General features: G+C 53.9%; 1 non-coding gene across 1 annotated transcript; it reads left to right on the top strand.

The window, feature by feature from the left end:
- MIR135-1 (microRNA 135-1) lies at positions 12,420 to 12,509 on the top strand. The gene has a single exon (NR_038482.1). It is a non-coding gene; the product is annotated as a microRNA 135-1 (primary transcript).

Genomic DNA, 13,544 nt, shown 5'->3' with positions numbered 1-13,544 from the left:
GTCCCTACTGAATCCCTAGCCTAGAACACCATATGCCTGGCATATAGTATGGACGTTTGGTTAAGGATGTTGAAGGAATGCCTTGAGCTTCCCATAAACAGCCAGAGTCACCAGCCCCTTCCTCGAGCTCCCCAGAGCCCACCCAGACACCTCACACCTGAGGATGACATCCCCAGAGCCTCCCAGCTTCTGCTCACACTGGTGCTACCCCCTGAAGTCCATCCTCTGTTGGCTGAAATCCTTGCCTGCCCCAGGCCCTGAAGGTGCTGTGTCTCCTGACTGGTGAGGGAGAGAGTCGAGACTCCTACCTGTTTAACTTGGCTCTTCCTGGAACTTATCTCTGCCTACATTTTGGAGGACACTCCTTGGGGATGGGCCTGTCTGAACCCTGAGGTGATAAGCCCCTGGAAATGGTGACCTTCACCTCAGCCTGCCTGTCACTCCCCATTTAACCCCAGTAGCCAGGCCCAAGGTGGGTGGCCCATAATCAGCAACTAACAAACAAGTTGGCCTCACTTTGAATGTATGGCTCTGGACCCAGGGAATGGCTTGGAAGAGAGGAAAGTCCAGCCAGTGAGGGGTATTACCTATAAGACAGGGCACCATTGAGTGGAAGGTCTAGGAGGGCCCCCAGAGCCCAGGCCTCCCAGACAGGATTCCTCAGCTCAGAAGGGCAGCCGGCCCAGCCTGGGGCAATTGGAATTGCCAGTCAGAACCATCTCCCGAGGGACCTTGACCCCCAGCAGGGCAGAGGTGGGACATAAAGGGGAGGGACAACTATAATCAATGTAATTTGGAGGGAAGGAAGACAGACGTCATGTTCCTTGGGTCCCACCTCCCCAGGGACTCTGGAAAGTCCCAGGATGTCTGAGATCATGGACTCTCCATTTAAACAGGGAAACCAAGGCCTAAGAGAGAGGATCTCCCTGTCAATACGTGGTGCTGGGAAAACTAGACAGCAATATGTAAAAGAATGAAATTAGAACACTTCCCAACACCATACACAAAAATAAACTCAAAATGGATTAAAGACCTAAATATAAGGCCAGATACTATAAAACTCTTAGAGGAAAACATAGGCCACTCTCCAACATAAACCACAGCAGTATCTCCTCAGATTCACCTCCTAGAGTAATGACCACAAAAATGAAAATAAACAAATGGGACTTAATTAAATTTAAAAGTTTCTGCACAACAAAGGAAACCCTAAACAAAATGAAAAGACATAATGGGAGAAAATATTTGCAAATGAAGTGACTGACAAGGGATTAACCTCCAAAATTTATAAACACCCCCATCAAAAAATGGGCAAAAAATCTAAACAAACAGTTCTCCAAAGAAGACATACAGATGGCCAAAAAATACATGAAATGATGTTCAACGTCACTAAAATTATTAGAGAGATGCAAATCAAAACCACTATAGGGTACCACCTTACACCAGCCAGAAAAGCCATCATCAAAAAGTCCATAAACAATAAGTGCTGGAGAGGGTGTGGAGAAAAGGGAACCCTATTACACTATTGGTGGGAATGTACATTGGTGCAACCACTGTGGAAAACAGTATGGAGATTCTTCAGAAAACTAAAAAGAGAACTACCATTTGATCCAGCAATCCCCCTGGACATCTATCCCAAGAAAACCATGACTCCATACATGTATTCCAATGTTCATTGCAGCACTATATACAATAGCCAAGACATGGAAACAACCTAAATGTCCCTCGACAGAGGAGTGGATCAAGAAGATGTGGTACATAAACATAGTGGAATATTACTCAGTCATTAAAAAGAAAGAAATAATGGTGTTTGCAGCAACATGGACGGACCTAGCAGTTATCATGCTAAGTGGAGTTAGCCAGTGAGACACTTATATCAAATGCTATCACCATCATGTGGAATCTGAAAAAAGGACACAATGAACTTCTTTGCAGAACAGATGCTGACTCACAGACTGAAAAACTTATGGTTTCCAAATGAGACAGGTTGGGAAATGGGGGGATGTGCTGGAGGTTTGGGATGGAAATGCCATCAAATTTGATTGTTGTGCAATTATAAATGTAATTGAGTAATAAAAATTTTATAAAAATAAAAAATTTTAGGGAGTTCCCGTCATGGCTCAGTGGTTAACAAATCCGACTAGTGAGGTTGCGGGTTCGATCCCTGGCCTCGCTCAGTGGGTTAAGGATCCAGTGTTGCCGTGAGCTGTGGTGTAGGCTGCAGACGCGGCTCGGATCCCGCGTTGCTGTGGCTCTGGCGTAGGCCAGCGGCTATAGCTCCGATTGGACCCCTAGCCTGGGAACTTCCATATGCCGCGGGAGCAGCCCAAGAAGTGGCAAAAATACAAAAAAAAAAAAAAAAAAAAAAAAAATTAAAAGAGAGATAGAGGATCTTCCCAGGTGACCCAGCCAAGCAAGGAATAGACTTGCTGGGGCCTGATTTTGGTTCTCACAGCACTTCTTTTTTCCGTTTTTTTGTTTTTTTTTTTTTTTTTTTAGGGCCACACCCGCAGCATACAGAAGTTCCCAGGCTAGGGGTCAAAACGGAGACATAGCCCCTGGCCTTCGCCACAGGTACAGTCACAGCCATGCCAGATCTCAGCCACATCTGCAACCTACGCCATAGCTTGCGGCAATGCCAGATGCCTAACCCACTTAGCAAGGCCAGGGATCAAACCCAAATCCTCATGGATACTAGTCTGGTTCTTAACAGAGCCCTGGCTGTCAGGGGCAGCAATGCCCATCTGTGATGAGAAAGACTGGGTCAGGGATGCCCTTAGCCCTGGAAACTGCCTTTCTGCCCCCACCGATTCTCTTGTCCTAGACGCTCTGTCAGCCGCTGGCAGTCACCTCCCCCCGCCCCCACAGACACACAGCGGCTTCTGCCAGCCTCCTTCCCAAGCAGAGGCAGCTGCTGCAGCCTCCATGCTGGAACAAAAATTGAATGAGCATTTTCACAATGTTGCTTCCCGCTGATGGCTCCTAATTGCATGTTGAAGCCATGCGATGGAGCCCAACTTACACTAATTATGGCATTACCCTAATTAAGTAAATACTGTATGTGCTAATTGGCTGAAATCTCCTTGGGGGGATGGGTGAGGGGAGAATGCCCATGTCCCCTGGGCTTTCACATGGATGGATGGGCTGGGGCTAATGGATTCAGGGGAGGGGGGCATCCCTGCCTCAGTTTGGCAGGCGCTATGGTCACCCAAGTGGGACTCAGGGAGGCCCCTCGGCCACAGCCCTGAACAAGCCCACCCATGCTCCAGAGGAGGAAGCAGAAGGTGCTGGACAGGTGGTCCGAGACCCAGGCTTTGACCTGCCTTTGCCCTGATAGGCTGATGATCTTAAAGAACCTTCTTCCTCTCTCCACTGGGTACCCTTGCCCAGCCCCCACCTCAATCAGCCCAGAGCCTATGGAACCTCAGGCATACTGAGCACGGTGGCATTAGAGGGACCCAATGACCATGAAGGACTAACCAAGCCACCGTCATCCATCTATGGGACATCAGTTACATGCCCGACCTGGGGCAGCCAGGAGGGAGGAAGGAATAGGCCCTGGGGACAGCACCAGTGTGAGCCAGCAAAGGAATAAACAGGGCTGACATGTGAAATGGAAGACAGTCTGAGGAAGTCTGAAAGTCTGAAAGTCTTCCTAGCGGAAGAGGACTTCACCTACGAGAGAGGAGAGAGAGAGAGAGGAAACTGGGGCCTCAGAGCTCAGATCATCTTTCAAGGAGTGATTTTTTTTTTTTTTTTCTAATGCCAAACTTTTTTTTTTCTTTTTAGGACTGCACTTGTGGCATATGCAAGTTCTCAGGCTCAGGGCTGAATCAGAGCTGCAGCTACCAGCCTGCGCCACAGCCACAGCAATACCAGATCCCTAACCCACTGAGCAAGACCAAACATCCTCATGGATACTAGTCGGGTTCTTTTTTTTTTTTTTTTTTTTGTCTTTTTGCAATTTCTTGGGCCGCTCCCGTGGCATATGGCAGGTTCCCAGGCTAGGGGTCTAATTGGAACTGTAGCTGCCAGCCTACACCAGAGCCACAGCAACGCAGGATCCGAGCCACATCTGCGACCCACACCACAGCTCATGGCAATGCCGGATCGTTAACCCACTGAGCAAGGGCAGGGATCGAACCCGCAACCTCATGGTTCCTAGTCGGATCGTTAACCACTGAGCCAAGACGGGAACTCCCTAGTTGGGTTCTTAACCCACTGAGCCATAACAGGAAATCCCTGTGCCAGACTTTTTAACCATAACTTTCAGATGGGGGTTGGAGAGATAAGAGAGCAGCCATCTGAAGGAGAGCCCCAAGATGGAACTCCAGTGCACTTGGGGCTCTGGAGGACACAGAAGGAATGCCAGCCCTGTGTCAGACAGTCATGTAAGCCCCAGTCTGATCAGAGCCCTCATCCTGCACTAAGCTGATCACCATGGACCACCTGTCAAGCAGGGGCCCCCATCTCTACTCTGTCTCTCATGAGGCTGTGAGGAGGGTCCCAAAGGCGAGAGTTTGAGGCCTCAGCACTGGAACTGGGGCCTCTATCAGCCGGGTCTTCTAAAGCCCAGGGCCAGACAGTGCCCAGTCTGGTGAGCGTGCCCAGGTGCTACAGTGTGGGCTTTCCTGTTCTCCCAGCTCCACCCCACCCGTCTGCTGCCACCTCCATAGACATATGCTGCAGCTCCATGCCGAGCAAACACCACATGCTCACTTTGGTGGGCAACGGCTCACTGCCTCTCAGGCTGGAGGAAAGGAAAAATGAAAGGGATGAGGAGCCTAACTCTGAACCAGCACAATTGTCAAGGTGGCCTTGGCCAGGCCCCTCCAGCCCCCAGGCCTCAGGCTCTCAATGGATGATGTCCCCTCATGCACTGCCTTTCCCAAGCCTTCACTCACTCCACACAACATGGTCTGGGCTCCCCTACACTGGCTCCAAGAGACAGAAACAAATAAGAAACCATCCTTTTAACCATAACATCTGCAACTTACTCTCAAATGCCTCAGGAAAAAAAGTATGTATAACTAGGAGTTCCCATTGTGGCTCAGTGGGTTAAGAATCTAACTAGTATACATAAAGATGTGGGTTCAAACCCTGGCCTCGATCAGTAGGTTAAAGGATCCAGCATTGCCTCAAGCTGCACTGTAGGTTGCAGATGGGGCTTAGATCTTACATTGTTGTGGCTGTGGTACAGGCTGGCAGCTGCAGCTCTGATTCAACCTCTAGCCCAGGAACTTCCATATGCTACAGGTGTGGCCCTAAAAAGAAAAAGAAAAACAGGGAGTTCCCGTCGTGGCGCAGTGGTTAACGAATCCGACTAGGAACCATGAGGTTGCGGGTTCGGTCCCTGGCCTTGCTCAGTGGGTTAAGGATCCGGCGTTGCCGTGAGCTGTGGTGTAGGTTCCAGACGCGGCTCGGATCCTGCGTTGCTGTGGCTCTGGCATAGGCCGGTGGCTACAGCTCCGATTCAACCCCTAGCCTGGGAACCTCCATATGCCGCGGGAGCGGCCCAAGAAATAGCAACAACAAAAGACAAAAAGACAAAAAAAAAAAAAAGAAAAAGAAAAAGAAAAACAGGAGTTCCCGTTGTGGCTCAGTGGTTAACAAACCTGTCTAGTAACCATGAGGATGTGGGTTCAATCCCTGGCCTTGCTCAGAGGGTTAAGGATCCAGCATTGCCATGAGCTGTGGTTTAGGTCATGGATCCTGTGTTGCTGTGGCTGTGGTATACGACAGCAGCTATAGCTCCAATTAGACCCCTAGCCTGGGAACCTCTATATGCCGCAGGTACGGCCCTAAAAAGACAAAGAAAAGAAAACCAATTACATATAACTATACACACACATACAGAGCAAATACATATATAGGGAGGGAAGCAAGTAAGGCAAAATATTAACAATAGTTGGAGCTCCCGCTGTGGGTCAATGGGATCGGTGACATCTTGGGAGTGCTGGGACGCAGGTTCAATCCCTGGCCCAGCACAGTGGGTTAAGGATCCAGTGTTGCTGCAGCTGTAGCTTAGGTTGCAACTGTGGCTCAGATCTGATCCCTGGCCTGGGAATTCCATATGCTGCTGGGCAGCCAAAAAAAAATTAAATATATTTGAAATGGCAAGAGGGAGTCTTATACTATTCTTATTCTGACAACTCTTCTGTAAGTTTTTAATTATTTCTAAATAAAAAGTAGAAGGAGACTAGGGAGGAAGGAGGGTCCTTTTCCTTTTATGGGATCCCAGGCTACTGGAGGAGGCATCTGGACCAGTGGCAGCCAGGTTGATGTGGCCTTCTTTGGTGGGGCCAGGAGGGCTTCCCTAAGGAGGTGGAGGGAGTTGGGCTAAGCAGAGTCTCAGGGCATCTAGCTCTTACCCTTCCATGCATCGGGGGATGGAGGCTGACTCTCTCCCCCTCTCCTTGTCACAGATTTAGGCAAGCCCATGCTTCCTCCTCTTCCCCTTCTCTCCAGAGAAAGATGGTATGCTGGACTTTGTTTTTTATCTTTGGGCCACACCCACAGTATGGGGAAGTTCCTGGGCCAGGGATCGAATCTGCACCTCAGCAGTGATGCCAGATCCTTTACCTGCTATGCCACAAGGGAACTCCTGCTGGACTTTCTATAAGGAGTCTCCAGGGAGACAAGAAGGGGAACTTTCCTTGGTCAGAAGGCTTAGGAGGGCTTCCTGTGCCTCTAAGCATGAGAGTACACTGCAACAGCCCAAGGCGCCATGCCTGGGACTAGAGAGGGATGGGATGGCTCTGGTCAAGGCCACCCTACCTCCCCTGCTCCCCACAGCACTAACAGAGACTTGTGCCCCAGCAGCCCAAGTTGACTTCCCTGGTGCCCTTGCCTGTCACAGCAGCACTTGGCAGCAGGAGAGTAGCAGGGGGGAAGTGGTTCATTATTCCATCCTTCATTAGGTCTGCATTAGGCAGCCCAAGAATCGAGGGGCGTGCAGAAGGAGGTCTCTGCTTTAGATGGGCCTGTAAAGCGGCTGCAGCTCTGGACCCACCCCCTGCAGCCTCCTTCCCAACTCACCCCCTCCCTACCCCTGCTTCCCAACTCCCTTCATTCTCATTCCTCCCCTTCCCCATTGTGCCTACCATCCTCCCCACCTCCCTTGGGGCCCCAAATGCTCTTCCCTAAAAGGGAACTCCCTCTACCAAGTTCTCAGTCCAGGCTTTGGACCCCACCAAACACCCCTCCCCCAAAGAGACAATGACACCAGCATCCTGATGTGTGGTCAGTCAAGGCAAAAGAAGGGGACCCCTGCCTGCTCCCACTGCCCATCCTCTCTCCTCGACCTCAGACTGCCACCTCAGAGCCTGGACTGCCCCAGAGTGGACCTGCCTCCATTCAAGAGACTCTGTCCCAGACACTCCAGACTGCGGCACCCAGAGGTCAGCAGGGGCCGGTTCCTCCATTCGGACACCTTTGTTCTTCTTTCGCCTTTGTCCCTGGCCCGTCCTCCCAGCCAGCCCACAACCCAGTGCCTTAGCCCTCGCCTGGCGGCTCGCCTCTCCCTCCCATTCCCTTCAGTGGCCTTTTGCCCATTCAAGTACCAAAGCCTGGCACGGGACAGGGGTGGGGCCCCTCTGCCCACCCAGCCCAGCCCCCAGCCTACTGGCTGCCGCCTGTGGCCTCCTCTCTTGCCCACACCCCCCCGACTTGCCCCACATCCCGCCCTCTAACAATCTCCCCACTCTAGGTCTGGCTCCCTCACCCCCTCCGCCCCCTCCCCATTTCCTCTTTCCTTGGCCCTCCAGTCCCTGGAAGTCAGGCTTTCTCTCCCTCCGCATGGCCTCTTCCCCTCCCCTCCCCTCTCCTCTCTCATCCTCTCCCTTCTCTCTTCCCCCTCCAGTCTCCACTCCTTCGCCTGCTCACTCACCCTCTCCCTCTCCCGCTGCCCCCCTCTCTCTCTCCCACCTCTTTGTTTCAGCTGAGAACCGGCTCCTCGGGACAGTTCCCACACTGCAGTGCCTCTGGTGAGGAGACAGCGCCACCGAGGTGAGCTGGGGGATCGGGCACCGCCAGGCGGGCAGCCGGAGCTCCGGGGGGCGGGCAGGTGGGGAGACCAGGCAGTCCAGTCCACCGCTTCGCTGCCCAGGGCGGTAGGAGCAGCAGTCAGAGTGCCGGATTTCAGATTCTCCTGTGGTCAGTTGGAGCCGAGGACAGAGGGGCAACCAGCTGGCTGCGGGGTCAAAGCTCGTCAGGAGCTGGCAGGCTCTGTCCCTGCCCTGGCTCCTGGCATCTGTGGGTGGCCCTTGGATAAGGGAGACCCTCAGAGAGATCTGACTGGACAAGCGGGAGCTGAGCTGCCCAGAAGTGCCATCCCTAAAGGTCTAAGTGAATGCCCAGTCCTAGAGTCCAGGGCTCTGGACCCTGCCTCTGGCTGGGCTGTGGCTTTGAGGTTGCTGAGTAGCAGCAGCCAAGCTGTCCGTGAGGCTGTGACCCCAACAAGTACCTGTTCCTGAGGTGGGGTGGGGTTGCTGATCTGGGAGGTGCTGGACTGCTCCCACTGCCCAGGTCGGGGGCTATGGGCAAAGAAGGAGAGCTCTGCCCTGTGCTACAGGCTGGCTGCTTTCATCCCAAGCTACTGACCACCAGACCCACAGAACCACATGGAGGAGGGACACTCCCTCCCCTAGGGGTCTCTGACCAGCTCCCCCCAGATAGGGTCCCCAGGACAGCTTTACCCAGAGTTGCAATCAGTAGGTATTCATGTGGGAGCCCAGATGTTCAGGCGGTCAGCTTTCTCGGGTGAACTGAGCAGGAAAGGGAGGAATGCCTTGGGGTGTGGGGGCAGCTGGGAGAGGACAGGTGGAGACAGAGCCCTGGATCTTGAGTGGGACTACAAGTGCGATGACTGGAGATGACCCAGGGCTACTCGGAGAACCAGAGACCTGATGCTGGGAGGGTGGGTGAGAGTGGAGAGAAGGGGGAAACGCCGGTGCCAGGGGCCCCGCCCCCTTCTCAGCTAGAGCTGGAGATTTAGAGACAGAGCTGGACGGGAAGAGTGTGCTACTCACACTTCCCCAGAGAGGCAAGCAGGGAGGCTCCACAGGCTGCCAGAGGAGGAGCAGGAAAGGCCAGGAGTGTGGGGGAAGGATTGGGGGATTCCTAGTGGGGTGCATCTTAGGAGCCAGCCCTGGTTATCTGGCTAAGGCAGGGCCAGATTCTACAGCTCCACAAACCCCCAGGAGCCAGCAGTGGACAAGATCATGATGGGAGGTGATCCCATGAGGCAGAGCTGCTAGGACCACTTGTCCCCCTAGGACTGGGCAGATGGGGCCCTTGTTTCTGGGGGCCAACTCTCCCTGGCCCTCTTCCCTGGCCAGAGCCTCCTCCTGAAAGCCAGCAACACCACCTTCTAGATGCAGCAACATGTCCGGGGCGGGGGGTGGAGGCAGATCAGAGATCCCCAAGCCAGGGCAGCCTGAGCTGAGAAAATGCAAGCCCAAAGCCTCAGCTAGCCCCCTGGTTGCCAGGGAAGGGTTGACCTTCAGACATCCTGGTCTCAGGGAGAAAGACCATCCTTCCCAGCCTGGGTACAGCTCACCTCAGCTCTGTGGCCCTCTCAAGCTGCAGCCTGCTTGGGCCATTGGCTTCCCCACCACTCAGGGTGTGTCAGTGTCCTCTCCACCCCCACCCCACCCAGTCCCCGGCACACCATAATCCTCTCACCTGGCTAGAGACTGTTGGCCTGCAGACAGGCAAAGCCTCTCCCTCCCTCACCCCCCAGCCTGATGAGGCCCCTCACACATGATCCAAATCCAGAAGAACTGGGCTCAATACCCATTTTTTTGAGCACTCAGGGGGCTCTCTCCCAGGGTAGATCAGCTTCCTCTAGCTCCAAATGATCCCACCACTGGCTCAGTGACCTCCCAGGGCACTGTGCACCCCAGCAGCCATTAAAGACACGAATACCACCCTCTGCCACTGCCAGTCCAGTGCCGGAGGGCATCAGTCACTCGTTCTGCCTCAGTGAGTGAGCACCAAGGCCTCACTAGCTCAATGCTGGCCCTGCCTGGAAGAAAGGGGCCTCCCTAGTCCAAGAACTCCCTGAGCTTCTCCTTGGACAAGGCCAATACCTCTCCCTTTGCTCCCTCTGTCCCTGAGTCCCCTTCCACACAGCTTTCCTACCCACATCCATCTGCTACCAGCACTCCCAAGAGAGGTAAGCAGGACAAGGATGTTGCCCCATTAAATAGGGTGGAAAGCCAAGGCCTGGAGAAAGGAAGGTGGCATGGCCAGGATAAGGACCTAGGACTTAAGTCCCACTCCAGGGCTCCTTCCAGGTCTTTTAACTGCCACCCTGGTGAGAGCCTGCAGGAGGGTGAGATACCTATGCTCACCAAAGCCCACCGCTGCCCAGCCTTTCTGCCCCAAATCCCCATGCCCTGATGACATTCCCAGTGACAGAGGTTACTGCCAGGGGTGTTTGACCCAGGGCTTCCAGCTTTGGTTCCAAAGTGGGCATCCAGAGAGTTGCCTGGGCTGGCCAGAGCCTACCAGGGTGGGGCTGCAGAGGGGCATGCAGAGGGGTTCTCGAGCCTGGTGATGCACACTCTCCCACCTGCAGCACTCTTTCCCCACGCCCCCTCGTGGTAAGGAAGCCTTGGCATCAAAGTCCTAAGACAGCCTCCTGGCATCACTTGCCTCATGGGGCTTGCCACCATTGTCAGTGTGAAGTGCAGCCCTTTTAGCCAGGCACGCAAGGCCCTTTGCCAGTTGGCCTCTGCCAAGTCTTTATGGTCTCCTTGCTGAAATTGTATCACCATCTCCCCTGACATTCTAATCACACCTAACTGTGTGTGCCCCCATCCCAGGATGGAGCAGAGCACAGCCCAGAGGCCCACTCAGTGACTGTTTGTGGGTTGAACTGGATACACACATGCCCACACATGTCCCTGAGTGCACACACACAGATGTGCATGTGGATGGAGACACACACCCTTGTGCAAAGGCTACCTCCCAACTGAGAGTGGCTTTCTGTCAAATCACACACACAACAAAGCCATGAAATCTAAGCCAAGAGCAAAGGACAAAGCTGTTCTGAGGACCCCTAGAGAGGCCAAGCGTGGTCATGTCACCATCCCCAGGTTCTTGATGAGGCAGCAGGGAGGCAGGAGTGGGTCCCTGGGTCTGGGTGAACCCTGGCCAGGCCCCAGGGTCTCTGAGCCCCAGAGGCTAGGCAGGGGATGGTCAGGCAGATCCCAATCAGGTTCTCATGCTGGTTCTGTGGCACCCTTGCTGAGCAGCCCCAGACAAGCTACCTTCCCTCTCTGTTTTATAAAACAAAGGGATTTGGATTAGCAGACACCAACGGCTGGCCAGGCCCATTGCCCAGCTGCTCTCAGTTCATGCTAAGTGCAGAAAACGGAAGGATCCATGAAGGCAGTAGGCAGGGAAAGTTTCTGGGGATGGAGATGAGGTAGGAACAAAGACAGCAGGAATCCAAGCAAGGAGAGACAGATGTCAAGAGTCATGGAATAGGCACAGTTATCATGACCCATAATTGACATTTACGAAGCAAAAGTCATACTGAACACTCACCATGTAGGCTTCATCTCATATTTTCATCTAGATGGCAGCCAGATATAGCCTTTCTCATCTTGAGGTTACCAAATGGGCAAGACTAATGAGTTAGGTAAAATCTACCCTCTGGTCTCCCAGCCCCCACGAACACATGCACAGGTCAGGGACCAAGGTGCCACAGGTGTAGCCTCCGGCAAGACCTCACCCACACCCAACCCCATCAGCAGACACATAAGCAGTCTGGTGCACAGGGAGCAGCAGAGCCCCTGGGCTGAGGAGCTCTGTGTGCTCACACAGATGCATTCCGACTCCTGGATGCCAACACCAACACTGGCATGTCACATACCACCACGTGCACACAGGCACACACTGGGGACGTGGCACACAGGTCCTCTGCCACAGCCAGAGCCCTCCTTTCCCATTCTTGCTGGGAACTTGACACCTAGTACTAACACTCACGCCCTTGAGGGCAAGGATGGAAGCAGGGACAGGGCATATCTAGAGGTTACCAGAGGATCACAAGGGCACAGGCAGGGCCATGTGGGGACAGTACCCCCTAAGACAATGATTGCCCCACCACCACCTCCCATCAGTACAAACCCCCTGCCAGGACAGAAGGAAAGGAAAGAAAGTGGAGCCCCAGCATCACATAGAGGTGGGAATTTCCTTTTTCCCTAAATCCCCCTGGCCCCCAGGGCCCTGCTCATCTCCCGCCCATCCCTAGCCCACCAGGAACCATCTGCAAGCTGCACTGTCCAGAACTCAAGTGGAGAAGAGAGGGGCTTCTCAGGGGCAGGGCATGCCAGCCCTGGTCCAGAGCCCCTCACACCCTCAGAGAAGAGAGCACGGCCAGGGCGGAGGAGGGGGCCAGCAGGAGCAGCCCCAGGCCTCGCTGTTCTCTATGGCTTTTTATTCCTATGTGATTCTACTGCTCATTCATATAGGGATTGGAGCCGTGGCGCACGGCGGGGACAGCCAGCGGAGGGCTGGGACACTTAGCAAAGGGGCCCAAGGAGAGCCAGGATAGCTGCCTTCTCTCTCCCAGTGCAGGCTGCTAGCCTGGTCAAGGGAACCCCTCAACTCTTGCACCCCTCCCCATTGGCCTCTTCCCCACCAGGTGTAGAGGGGTAGGGGTGAGGGGCTACTGAACCCCATCACTGCTCTGACCCACCACCATAGCACTGGAGACCCTACCGTAGGCTGGCACCAAGAACTGGACTGTGTCTCCAGAATGGCTAAACGATCTGCAGGTGTTCAGCTTGGGAAAATGGGCCTGGCACAAGGAAACGAGGCCCAGTGTCCTGAGTGGCCAGGGGTAGCCCCTGGAAATCCAGGAGGTAGCTCAAATGAAGTAAGTACTGTCTCTGCCTAAGGGTTGTCCCAAGACAGAAAGGAATATGCTTACTGGTGGCAGGCAGTAAGCATACGCCCAGCGAGGCACACAGCAGAGGGTGGACAGACCTGGCAGGGATGCCACAGGGAAGAGTGACAGCTGGACAGGTGGCCAGTCCTTCCTGGACCCCAGGGACTGACATCCTTAGGCCGTCCTCCTGGGGATCTCTGCTCACCCACATCAAACTCATTGGGAGCCAGATTCAAGCCTCCCAGGCTGCTGTTTAAGTGAAACACATGCCCTGCAGAGAAGGGTACAGGGAACTCCAGCTGGGGCTGCTGCCTGATACTGCTCCCATTTCTCAGCCGCTCCCTGCTAGGCTTTGCTCTGTTGCTCTGAAGAAAGATGAACTGAGAACCAGAGTGTGGTCCTTTTTTTTTTTTTTTTTGCTTTTGAGGGCCGCACCTGTGGCATATGGAGGGTCCCAGTCTAGGGGCTAAATCAGAGCTACGGCTGCCAGCCACAGCCATAACCACACCAGATCCAAGCCACATCTACAACCCACACCACAGCTCACTGCTGTGAGCTGGATCCTTAACCCACTGAGCGAGACCAGGGATCAAACACGCACCCTCATGGTTCCTAGTCGGATTTCTTTCCCCCGATGCATGGATAG

Source organism: Sus scrofa, chromosome 13 (genome assembly GCF_000003025.6).
Source record: "Sus scrofa isolate TJ Tabasco breed Duroc chromosome 13, Sscrofa11.1, whole genome shotgun sequence".
Taxonomy (NCBI): domain Eukaryota; kingdom Metazoa; phylum Chordata; class Mammalia; order Artiodactyla; family Suidae; genus Sus; species Sus scrofa.
The sequence above is the reverse complement of the archived record's forward strand: the minus strand, read 5'-3'. Positions and strand labels throughout refer to the sequence as shown.